This window comes from Triplophysa rosa, linkage group LG23 (genome assembly GCF_024868665.1).
Source record: "Triplophysa rosa linkage group LG23, Trosa_1v2, whole genome shotgun sequence".
In the NCBI taxonomy this organism is placed as follows: domain Eukaryota; kingdom Metazoa; phylum Chordata; class Actinopteri; order Cypriniformes; family Nemacheilidae; genus Triplophysa; species Triplophysa rosa.
This window is the reverse complement of record NC_079912.1, coordinates 11,292,660-11,304,892: the sequence shown is the minus strand read 5'-3', so window position 1 is coordinate 11,304,892 and position 12,233 is coordinate 11,292,660. Positions and strand designations below refer to the sequence as shown.

The 12,233-nt window shown below is 37.4% G+C and overlaps 1 protein-coding gene across 1 annotated transcript in view; it reads left to right on the top strand.

Moving 5' to 3' along the window:
- Positions 1-10,735: 10,735 nt before the first annotated feature.
- The window catches only part of kcnb2b (potassium voltage-gated channel subfamily B member 2b), an 85,034-nt gene continuing 83,536 nt past the window's right edge, over positions 10,736-12,233 (top strand). The window contains exon 1 of the mRNA XM_057323203.1: positions 10,736-11,202. The gene's annotated coding sequence lies outside the window, so the exon portion shown is untranslated. The remainder of the gene's footprint in view (positions 11,203-12,233) is intronic.

Sequence of the window (12,233 nt, the reverse complement as noted above, 5' to 3'; positions counted from 1 at the left end):
ATGGATCCAAAAAATGTTTGTGCATGGGAGGTTGCACATAAATAAATCTCTAAACATACCAGCTCAGCACATTGTAAATAATGAATTTGGTCATATTATAGGGATATTTACAACCTCTCAAAAGTTTCTCAGTCCTGTGAAGAGGCCGTTGCATTATTACCCCTTTCATCACTTAAATTATCACAAGCTTTAAAGATAAAACTTGGCACAAGATTGGATTAATACTGTACTAGATATACAAGATGTTGCTGGTGTATGGAATACAACATGACCTGTGTCTAATTTCAGTGATTTTTTTGACATACATAGCAAACATCTTCCCACATGCAAAGGTTAAGTCCTGGTGTAGAATCATTATCCAGGCATGTACTAAAGAGCCGTATGAAATAGTTAAAACAAGTAAAAATAATAGTTTGCGCGCTGTATGAGGAAGGTTGAAGAGTTTGACCTGTGTGGGGGTATGTTCTTCCTCGTGTAGGATGAAATATCATGGGAGAAGACATGCCACCCAGCTGACCTTGCAGTAAAACCGGCAATAATTTATTCATTGCTTATCGCACTGGTTTTTGCACATGCTGATGCAAAGGAAATGTGCTTTCTCTTACTTTCTGCTCGCTTTTAAAAGGTTCCCTTTAAATTGTTCCGTGACCCGGCGTGAGACCTATCGATTCATCCTTATCTCTGGTCGAGAACGCTCAGATTGTGATCTTAATTTGCAATCTAATCTATTTGCTTCAGTGACTTTTGGAGATCAAGTGAAAACGGCCTTTCTCCTTTAGTGCACATGCATGCTCACGCTGTTGTAAAATCGGAAGTCACCTTTAGATGTAATTATTTAAACTGCCATGCCTCCCAGAGCTATTAAAATGATGCTTATCTGAGTGTCCAGCTGGCAATGTCAGATAAGTGGCACGCCGTGAATATTTTACGTTTTTTTACAGGGAGCATAGCAGACATATACAGTATAGAATTTTTTTTCAATGGATTAATATATATACTGTATATCTGTTTTGACACCTCTATGTCAAGATACCAGAATAAGAAGTTTCTTTTAAAGACACATACACTGCAAAAAAAAAAGAATTTACTAACACCGTGTCTACACCGGACGTGGTGCTAAGCGACAATCCCATTAGAACAAGCCGTGTGTCACGTTGTGCTGGTCGCATCCGGTGTAGACACAATGTTAGTATTTTTGTCATGTTTTCCAGCACAAATATCTACCAATTCTTAAACCAAGATACATTTTATTAAGAAGACAAGTGACCTAAAATAAGATTAAGTCTTGTTTCCTGAAAGAAACTATGAAATGTGGCAAGAAGAGGTAAAGCTTAATTCTTACACCATTGCATTTTTTGTTTAGAAAACAAGACTTAAAGGTCCAGTGCGTCATTTTTTGGAGTATCTATGCAATATAATATACAAAACTATGTTTTCAGAGGTGTATGTACATTATGTTTCACATTTTGAGGTAAAGACGATTACATTCTAAGAAGATCAAGTCAGGCAGCCCAGTTGTCTGAGACATTACCCTTTTGTCTTTATTCACTTCCTGACCATTGGGCAGGGTCCCAAGTTAAAGTTGAATGTTAAGCTTTAAGGCACAGCTAAGCCTTTGTCTCTATGATAATGTGAAGGTATGGGCAATACTGTCAGGCTGACTGGATTAGCACCTATGCATTTGAATGACACTGTTATGCTGATGAGACCTTGGCTGGGACAATTCCGGTAACGGGCTGATTCCTGTATTGCATTTGCATGCTTTGTGTAAATCATCTCCACCTCTATGTATCCCGCCCCCTTGAAAGGTATAAAACTCTACTGTACTGAATTAAAAGTCAGACTTGGATGACCACAGCGACGCACAGCGAGTCCTCAATAAAGAGAACTTCTGTATGAAAGATATCCCAACGTCTCCTGGTCTCTGCTTCGACGAGGAAAACGTTTCCTACAGTATCAATTCGTACGATGTGAATCGTACAAAAACATACGATTATTAGAAAAATACCATACTGAAGCCCCTCCCCTAACCCCACCCCTAAACACAATGTTGGATATTTGTTATGGAAAACAAGATACTAAGCATTCATTTTATTTTCCTTATTTATATTGGGCTTTATTCATCGGTGGATGATTCATTTGGTTAATTATCTTCCTTTAAAGTGAAATAATTTGCCTCGCCTCTAAAATAAGGCTGACATCACTGATCCCTGTTCCTTTTCAACTACCTCTCATATATTAATATACATTCAGGTCCAGATCCCCACTTTTCAGTTCTTGATGTGTAAAGTCCCAGTATACAGTTTCTTCTTGATGTACTCAGAAATGTATCACGTTTCAAAATTTACATTGGGTGTGAGTACCGTAGACAACATTTGCGGCCAGCAGAAAATGCTTAATTATGCACTGAATGTTTGCATTTAAAGTTTAATGATAGCAGTCTATTGCACACAGAATTGAACACCAAAATAAACATTTGATTAAACATTCAGGGACACACACTCTGTGTAATTAAACTGTATTAGGTTAATTACCTCTCCCTCGACAGCCTAATTAAAGAGACGGAGTCTGACATCCCTTCAGGTATGGCTTACACTGTTAGGTGCACTATTACAATTATGCCAAGTACGCAGAGAGGTAGTCGCAAAGACTGTGATACCCTGAAACTGACCCCGGGGGCAAACTTTTCCAGACTGTACCACCTCTCGCTCGATGTCCTCAAAGATCACAGCATGCGATTTCAAAACCTGCCATCTTTTCAACAAAGTGAGCCGCGATCTGATCGCTCGATCCAAAGGTTAATTCACATTGGCCGCTGAACTAACTTTCCCTGCTTGTCACTTTATTCAGCGACCTCTCATTTTTCAAGGTTTAAATTCATTTTCTCATGGCTGATCTCATCTGCTGAGATATAAATAGGATTGATGATAGGGCACAAGGAACAAGTTGGCTTGTAACAGACAAAGTATTAAGAAAAAAGATGTAATATAAACATGACATTTGGGACTTCAGACGGCATTTACACAAAGGCATCGTCACGTGTTGTACGTGCTATTGATACCGTGCTTGTTTGCATAAGTGACCTACTTGTGCAGACACGTAATCAATGCTAATGAGGTAAACATTCGACTGATTCATGAATGCATTAATGAGTTTAAGTATTCTGTAGGTTTATTTTAAATGGTGTTAGTCGTTCTTGCAATCACTCGGCTATAAGGGACCATCAAAGTTTAATGACTCTAGTGGCAAGCAAAGTTGCTTTTTGGTGGAGTTTAGAATATTAAAGGGAAACTGTCCTTTTTATGTCAATATTTTCTATTTGACGCATATATTTGGCATAGTTTTGGAGTCTTTATTACTGTATAAAAACCTACAATATATACATTATGTGTGTATACTCAGTGTCCTTATAACTTACAACCCGAAATAATGCGGTCTCCCAAAACTTGTATATCGTCGCTGTCCTTCCGAAACCTTGCACTGGATGTCCAAATTCGTTGTTTTTCAGGATATTGAACTTAAATTAAGTTGACTTAACTATTAGCTATTTAATATAGTTCATGATGTTATAACACAACGTATTGAAATAAGTCCTGACCAACTCTGTCAATTATTGAATTATATTATCCATATGTGCACATGAGAATGCATTTTTAACTTTATTGTATTTTATTGTATTTTTCTTCATAATAGTGAGGATACTACAGTATATGTGTTGAACCATGTCCATGTTTACCAAAGCAAACACAAATCATTTGAATCATCTGAATTGTGACTGGGTTTTACTGTAAAACAACAATAATTCAAAAATGAGTTAAAACCTCTATGACCTTTTATTAACAACTTTAAATGACCCATAAGTTCTTATTCTTTGAACAAACATCAATAATCAAAAGCTTGAATTAGAAAGTGAGAGTGATTTTGAATATTAACAAGGCCCAGCATCTGGTTGGTATACATTTTGTGTGGGACAGAGCCAAATAATAGTAAGGGGTGAGTGAATGGTGGTTTTCTACATTCTGTCCCGTGTCGCTAAAGTCACGTAAATTGTACTGTACTGATACTGTAATAAGCTAAACAATACTTCAATCTGAATAATGTATCATCATATCTGCTTAGAGCAATTACAGACAGTCATTAAAAGCCTTATTGCAAGTGTTCACCAATGACCATTATTGGTCAGAAATAGGAAGTTATTGGCTGAATACATGCGAGAGATAGCTTGCCATTTCTGCCCTCATTTCCTTATTAGATTTAGACAAAATGATTTTGACAGTAAACAATTACATGAACTTGAGGACTTCACTCAGCTAAATTAGAAAAGACAATTAGATGACATTATTTTCTCTCATCCATTTGTAGCCAGAAAGCTTTTGTCAACCACAATTACGGCAGAAATAATACTCCCTGTCTCTGACCTTTTACCAGAGACCATAAGAGACAAAATTGGCTGTCCATACAAATGAAGACAGCCAGCAAGCATCACATGCACGGTGGAACGTCAGGAAGTAGTTCAGCCTCGCGATATGATACCAATGTGCTGGCAAAGCGTAAATAACAAGCTCTCGTTCATCAGAAACTAGATCGCCCTCCATTTGTTGGCTGGCCTGAGCAGACAGGTGACTTTTAATGAGAAACTAGACCCTGGGGATTTCTGTTTACAGTCAAGCGAATGTACATTTTTTATGGTCTGAGGTTTACCATGAGTGGAGAGAAATGTCTGAACCATGTGAGAGACTGAATATAGAAATAAAATTACATTAATCCAGGAATCCGTACAAGCACAAAATAAATGGCAAAATTATTTAGATAACGCAGAGAACTGCGAGAATCCCAGGCAAAAACGTTAATGTTGGGATTATAACTGTATATGTTACTGTAAATGGACAATGAACAGCAAACTAATAGGATCAACACTCTCTCTCTCTCTCTCTCTCTCTCTCTCTCTCTCTCTCTCTCTCTCTCTCTCTCTCTCTCTCTCTCTCTCTCTCTCTTTCTTTACATTCTCATTCTTTGTCCATGTCATTAACTTTATACCTTTGAATGGACTTTTGGGGTGCTAAACATACTGTTTTCTGTTTCAACACCAAATGAAAACACACCGTCTTTCCATCATAAGTTTTTATTACTCTACACTAAAATAAGAGTTCACGAATCAACCATTGAAAAACTTACATTGAACATCTGAATATTGTTTATTGTCAGTCGCTACCCTGCAACACATGTACAAGATTGAAAAAAAAACAACAACGAAATAATGTTATTTATTTTCTGTTTTAGTCGTTCAACTGTACATCTCAGGGGGGTTTGTATACAGCAGTACAGATCAGCATTACACAACCATAATTCTTTTTAGAGTCTAATTGGCAGAGTTTTATTTCTTCATAATATTGAGAAAGTGCTGATTTTACATTACACTAAAATATCCCTTGCTGCTTATACAGTACGATAACTTAAAGTCATTCAACTGCTGCATTTATGCAAATGAGTCTTAGACACTATCCAACCTGGAGGCAACACATTTAGGATGATAAAATAAAAAATGCAACAATCTGTATATTACAAAAATGTTGTTAGTATTCAGAAAAGTTTGTGTGGGCACATTAATCTCAGAGTCTGTGTGTGGGACAGACATGTTAGATGTTTGAGAACAATGAAAGATTGTGTTTTGTGGAGTCCTGTTACAGTAAACCCTATATGCTTGAAAATGCTGGTTGGCTGCACTTGTTTGCGGCTCAACCATAAAGAATCCCATTCAGAAGTACATTATTAATATAATCTGAGTTACAGTATTGCCCATCAGTTGTAGTTGATGCATTACTGCTGTGTTTCTCTTATGCCCTGACGTGCAGGTGTGAATTCAAACGGGTGTTTGTGTTCTGTTGTGCCGAGCAGAGGATTTCTCTGTAGAATAATATTATTTATCACAGTGTCTTTTATGATTGAGTGTTACTAAATATACACCAGCAAACAAATTGATGGGTGCCATTGCCTTTTTCTGTTGACTTCAACCGCCCCCCATCCCCCTTGGCAAGACTACGGTGCTGGTCCAACGGCTGCTTCATTAATGTGTTCCCGTAGCCTTGCGCTTTAGAAATCCATTAATCATTGAATTGAAAAGTACATCATTCCAGGTCTCTCACTTCATTTGTGAAGCCGGCTAACAGAAGACAGTTCTGTTGGCACCGCTTTTTTCTATTTATTTTATATACAAAATATATAATAATGTATAAAAATATACATTTTTTAAAAATTGGGTGATTCTCACGAAATTTTGGTTTCAAGATGTCGTACATGAATTTCTTAAAAACACTCAATCAACAAATTTCCTTGATTTATTAAAAACATGGGTATGACATGTTTAAGGACATTAATTTCAAACTTTTACTGTGTGTGTGTGTGTGTGGATGCAAGCACGCTTCTTTTTTCCACTATTTCTTCTTTTTTATAATACATGAATAGTCTGTCAATTTTTTGTCATTTCAGAACATACAATTGTTTTTTTTCAGAATAGTTAAATTTTACTCTGTTGAAAATGCAACATATTATTCAATACGGTAATGAGCATTTCAGCAGAAAAAGCAATAAAATGCATAAATAATTCATTCTTATGTTAAAATTATGCTTTGTCCAAGGTAGAGAACACAGTTATGTTTATTGTGATCATTGTTTGTGTAACCGAATTATATATTATATTACCAAAGTCTTTACTGTCATGATGTTCCAGAGGTTTTCGTGAAAAAACATTCATTTTTCTTGTTGTCCAAGTTTATAATAAAATCTAATGTAACTGCAGCGAAATCATGAAAGATAAATAAAACTTGTGACATCGGCCTAAACATGTGCAAATGTTTCAACACCGTTAAAGAAAAGACACACTTTTATTCCAACATTGGTTTTTATTACCTTTCACTAAAGATGTAAACTAACTTTGAAGAATTATAAAGTTTAAGAATTGACCTTTGAAGAACCTACATTGATCAATCTGAATATTGATTATGTCCGTTGCACATATGAATATGAATCTATTAATGGTAAGTTTGTTATCTTTTAAAAATGTATTTTAATACACGAAAAATCTTTTTTGAAAAAATGTGTTCTCATTAAGTGAATTGTTTGTCTTAAAATGCTGTGGTCTAGACAGGTTCCATCACACGTGCAGCTTTGACCCCTCTTGTATGGATACACACGCATAGCAATCCAATCCAGAGATGCTTCTATTTTTAGCAAGGGGTCCTGCATCGATTGGCCGCTTATTATTATAATTTAACCGAGCGATTCCTGCTGCCTCTCCTTCCTGTACACGTTCACTTAAATTATAGCCGTCCACCTCCCCCACTAACAACCCCCCCTTCTCAACTCTCTGATAACTTAATTCCATGCCCACACACATACACATACACAGAGTAAATAAACAGAGAGGCTCACTAGCATCAATTGTTTCATGTAATTGCAGCTAGTGGCACATTCTTGAATCTGCTTTAACCGTGTCCATATGGAAGTGTTAGGATAACTGTAAGTTATGTGTGTGTTATGCTGTTTATTTTGGTTTCATAGAAACGGGGGGCTTTGTGTATATTTGGAGGGGCAGCAGGATGTCTGAGGGAGACAGATTTACAACAAATGGGAAATGGAAAATACTGGACCCTCTTGAGAAACTGGGACTGGGACTAGTGTAGCCAACTACCTATTGTACAGGGTCATCTTAAAACAATTTTCTTGTATCCCATCGTAAGCACCCAACTATAAACACCCACCCACTAACACACATGCATGAACATACCTACACTGGCACGCATGAACACGTGTGACACATGCACCAAGCATGCGCTTGCATACGTACAGTATACTGCAACTGCAAGCACTTGTGCGTTACTTTTATAGGCCGTAATGTTTTGTGTTGCTTTGAGTATAAATCAATCAGATATATTGATAGCATTGTGCAATTCTAGCTCTGAGGCATAACCCTTTTGCTGTGCTAAAATGTTACTTGTTCATGATGCTAGGATTGGTGTTCCTATGGCAACTGCCTACACACACATGCCCACATGATACTGAGTATTAAACATGCATTACATTCCCAAAATGTTTTGTAGTCTTGGTAACGCAGAGTGCTTTGACACAATGCTGGCATAAAGTTTATAATTAAAGATGCTGGAACTCGGTATCTTTTAATCATCATGCACGCAACGTCCCAGAATGCCTCGAAACAATAAAAGTTTTATTTACACTGTGAGGATACAGATGTCAACACATACCAATACCTATACATTGTGTATGGCTTTTCTGATATTTGGTGGTTTTAAGAAATTAGTTGGGTGGTGTAGCCAATAAGTAGCCTAACGTTTTTAATAGGACACAAATGTAAACTGTGTTAACTTAAGACACGTGCAAACTACTCTATTCCCATAAGATCCACACACTGGAGAGACACAACAGAAAGATTAATTACAGTGCACCGGTGTAGGCAGATGATCAGCCACAAGCATGTTTTTATTGAACTGCAGTGGCAGTAGATTAAAACGAGTAATTATGATGGCGATGCCTTTGTCACAATTTCATCTATAGTTTTCCACCTTGTCCTTCACCCTCACATTATGGTGTATTTTGGACTATACTGTACACAGGAGTCACAGAAATCAATACAGATGTATTGATCATCCATCATTTGAGAGACGAACGTTAATCACACACGCACACACAAACCCAGGTTGTTTCACTATATTACTGAGGACATATCGTAGACTTCCATTGTTTTTATTTCATTTCAGGTTTATTTGACAGGGACAATGCACATTAATTATACATAAATGTACAATGTGCCAGAATTAGCCAAAAGGCTATTTTACATCTGCAGTTTTTATACCCAGGCTATCTACGTTGAACCCCTTAAAGGGACAGTTCACCCAAAAATGAAAATTCTGTCATCATTCACTCACCCTCTTGTCATTTCAAACCTGTATGATTTTCTTTCGTCTGCTGAACATAAAAGAAGATATTTTGAAGAATGTTGGCAACCGAACAACGGCGGTACCCATTGACTTGCATTGGTTATGTGTCCATACAGTAAAAGTAAATGAGTAACCACTGTTACTTTCTTCAGAATATCTTTGTTTGTGTTCTTCAGAAGAAAGAAAGTCATACAGGTTTGAAATGACAATAGGGTGAGTAAAATATGACAGAATTTCCCATTTTTGGGTAAACCATCCCTTAACCTACACACAAATTCATCAACATTTGAAGTAAAACATAATTTTGTGTATTTATGAGCATTTATTTTACTAGTGCGGACCACCTAATATACGTGTCTGTTTTTATGTTTCCCTATATTTGTAAAAAAAAAACATTTCAGTCATTTTCAGCCAAAACTATAATGCACACATAATGTCTGGTTTCACAACAATGCCGTGGTCAAGTAAAAATTTAGAGAGACATTAACATTGGGTAATAGTCATTTCTGTAACGTCCATGACACCCATATTAAGGTTCACCAAACGCATTTAATGAATGTAATTTGCTGTATTTTCTGTTTGCAGCACTCCTCAATCATCTAAAATGAATGTACATTACAACCGTTTTTCATTTTCTTCAAAGTATCATTTATGGACGAGCGTCACCGAGCCGCAACATAATGTCTATTCCAATCAAACCACGGCCCCTTGATACACAAAGAGTGTATTTATAGCATGCACCATTTGTTCCTCAACCATTGTGTCTCCTGTAATCCTGTGACACCTCATGCGTATGGATGGATGATTTCCAAACTATTACTTCCTTTCATCTTTTTCATTTGGCACTGTCTGAAAGACAAAGCAGATGTCGTTTGAGGGGCATCATTACTGTTATGGAGGGAACTTTACCAGCACAGACGCCGGCAGGTCATTCCACATGGACTGAAACTCAATACAGCTGCTTCATCTTTAATAATTGCTGTGACTACATATCCTCAGGTACTGTTATAAATTTTAAATCGCACTTCATACTTTACACTGGTCACTCAAGGCAAGTGTTATAAAAATGTAGCCACCCCAGTGCTGGGGAATTACAGTGTATATTTTTACCCTGTACAATATTTGCTAGCGATGCACTATGTGTATATGGCTGGTTGCCAAGTCATGTATAACGTATTGACTGCTGCCAGTCGTAAAAATTCAATACATTTACGAGATATTGTTGACAGTGGCTTTAATGCAGCAGGGAAAGCGGGCTGGAGTGTATTTTAAGTGTTCGCCCCAGCACCTTACTGTATGTCATAAGATTGCAAGTGACCCATTTTACAGGTCATCGATATATACATGTATACTTTATTTTCTTCATTTACATAATACTGATTTATTTGGAAGAAGCATAAAAACCCAATGTTTATGAGGATGTGGAGGAATTGAACCAGACACTTGAGCTACAGAAACCACAGACTGCTGATTTACATGCACATGGAACATGAACTTTAGACTGTGATGTTATTCTAGATTTTTATGACGTTGGGATTTAATTGGGCAATGCATTTCACATGTTAAAGTGAAATTTATGTATCCATAAGTTTTCCAAGTCGTGCATATACTCATAAATGTATGAAACATACTTGGGAGTGTATAATATAAGGATATTTTTAAGCCAGAATTTCTCACTCTTGTACACTTGTGCTGGACCACTAAACTCTTGAGAGAGAGAGAGAGAGAGAGAGAGAGAGAGAGAGAGAGAGAGAGAGAGGGGGGGAAAGAGACCTTACTTGATCTGATGGTGCCCTTGCTGATGTACAGACCAATCCAATTAGGTTTCACCTCTAGGCTGTGATGCAGCTCATGCTTCAGCCGATCCATATACACACACGCGCGTACACACGCCCGCACAGTGTCACTCTGCAGTGCGCTTCACACACAGTGCGCGCACCCTCCGCGTTTACGCGTCCGACATCTGCAGACATTCAGTCTCACCATATCAAGCCATCGATGGGGTAGCTCTTAAGCAGCCGCGAGGAGCTCTTTCAGTTGCAGAAATTTCCCCGGTGTTCTGTGTGATGATCTCGCCTTTTCTCGTGTTTGACAAAATGTGGAAGAGTGGAAAATGTGTCCAGTAATAATGAAAGCTTCCGTTACGAGCTGGGAATCTTAAACGCCGGGCGCGAAGAAACCCGCAGCCGTCTTTTCTCCCGTTTGCGCACTGAGCGGTTTGTATATGCAAAAGGTGGTTTGCATCAGGAAGGTAAGAAATAGTTTGTTGCGTCGTGTCAAAACATTGTTATGACAAGTCGTGATAACTGGACGTCACTTGTTTGAGTGGAACAGCTGAGGTGAAGTGAAGCTTTGTCGTTTTAGTGGCGCGGTGGTAAAGTTAAAGGTCTGGCGAACGCGTTATTGCAACGAAAAGAAGAGTTTTAATGCTGTTGACAGCTGTTGTTATAAAAGGAATACAGCGAGAAGTTGTAAACTATACGTTTTATACTTTATTGCCTTGGTGCATTACCTTCTAAATGAAAATAAAATGATGGGATTGGGTAAAATATGTGTTGGAGGGAGAGAGACTTGTGCTGTTCGGATGTGTGACTAACTGTTGCGTCTTTGCGCACTGACTGTACTGTCAGTAAAATACATGCAGTGCTATTCATATGAATTACATTAATTGAATGAAACGTGTTCAGTTTAAATTGTGCAAAAAAATACAAGGCGTTGCATTAAGTACGCATTATCCCCTGTGCAGCTGGAAATAAAGCAATGTTATTTTATGCTTTTAGGAAGAAATATACTTTAAAAGGAAAATTGCATGTTCTCCAACATCCTTTTTATCTGCTCATCATATCGGCTTACTGTACATTAGACTCCTGAACTTAACCTTAAATAGATCGCCCATAATGAATATTGAATGTGGCAAGGAGATGATGCTTGTGTTAATTACTTATTCCCTTTGGTTTAAACAAGACGTGACATTATTCCACTAGATTAAACTAAGGTCGAGTATACAAAAGCTTAAGTTTGTTCTTGATTTGATTTCGTTGTCCCCAGGTTGGTGACTTGTAAATCCAATTAAACGCTGCCATTTCATTGTGTTCCAGAAGTACTTAGCTAAACACTTGCTATGTGATGTATTCCTAATGAATCTCAAAGGAAGGACGTTACCTGAGCTGTAATGTTTTGCAGTTATAGTATTATAGTAAAAATCTAATTTCCCTTCATGTGAAAACAGCAGGTGTCTGACTTAGTATGTTGTCAGAATAATGTTTTGACATCATTACACCA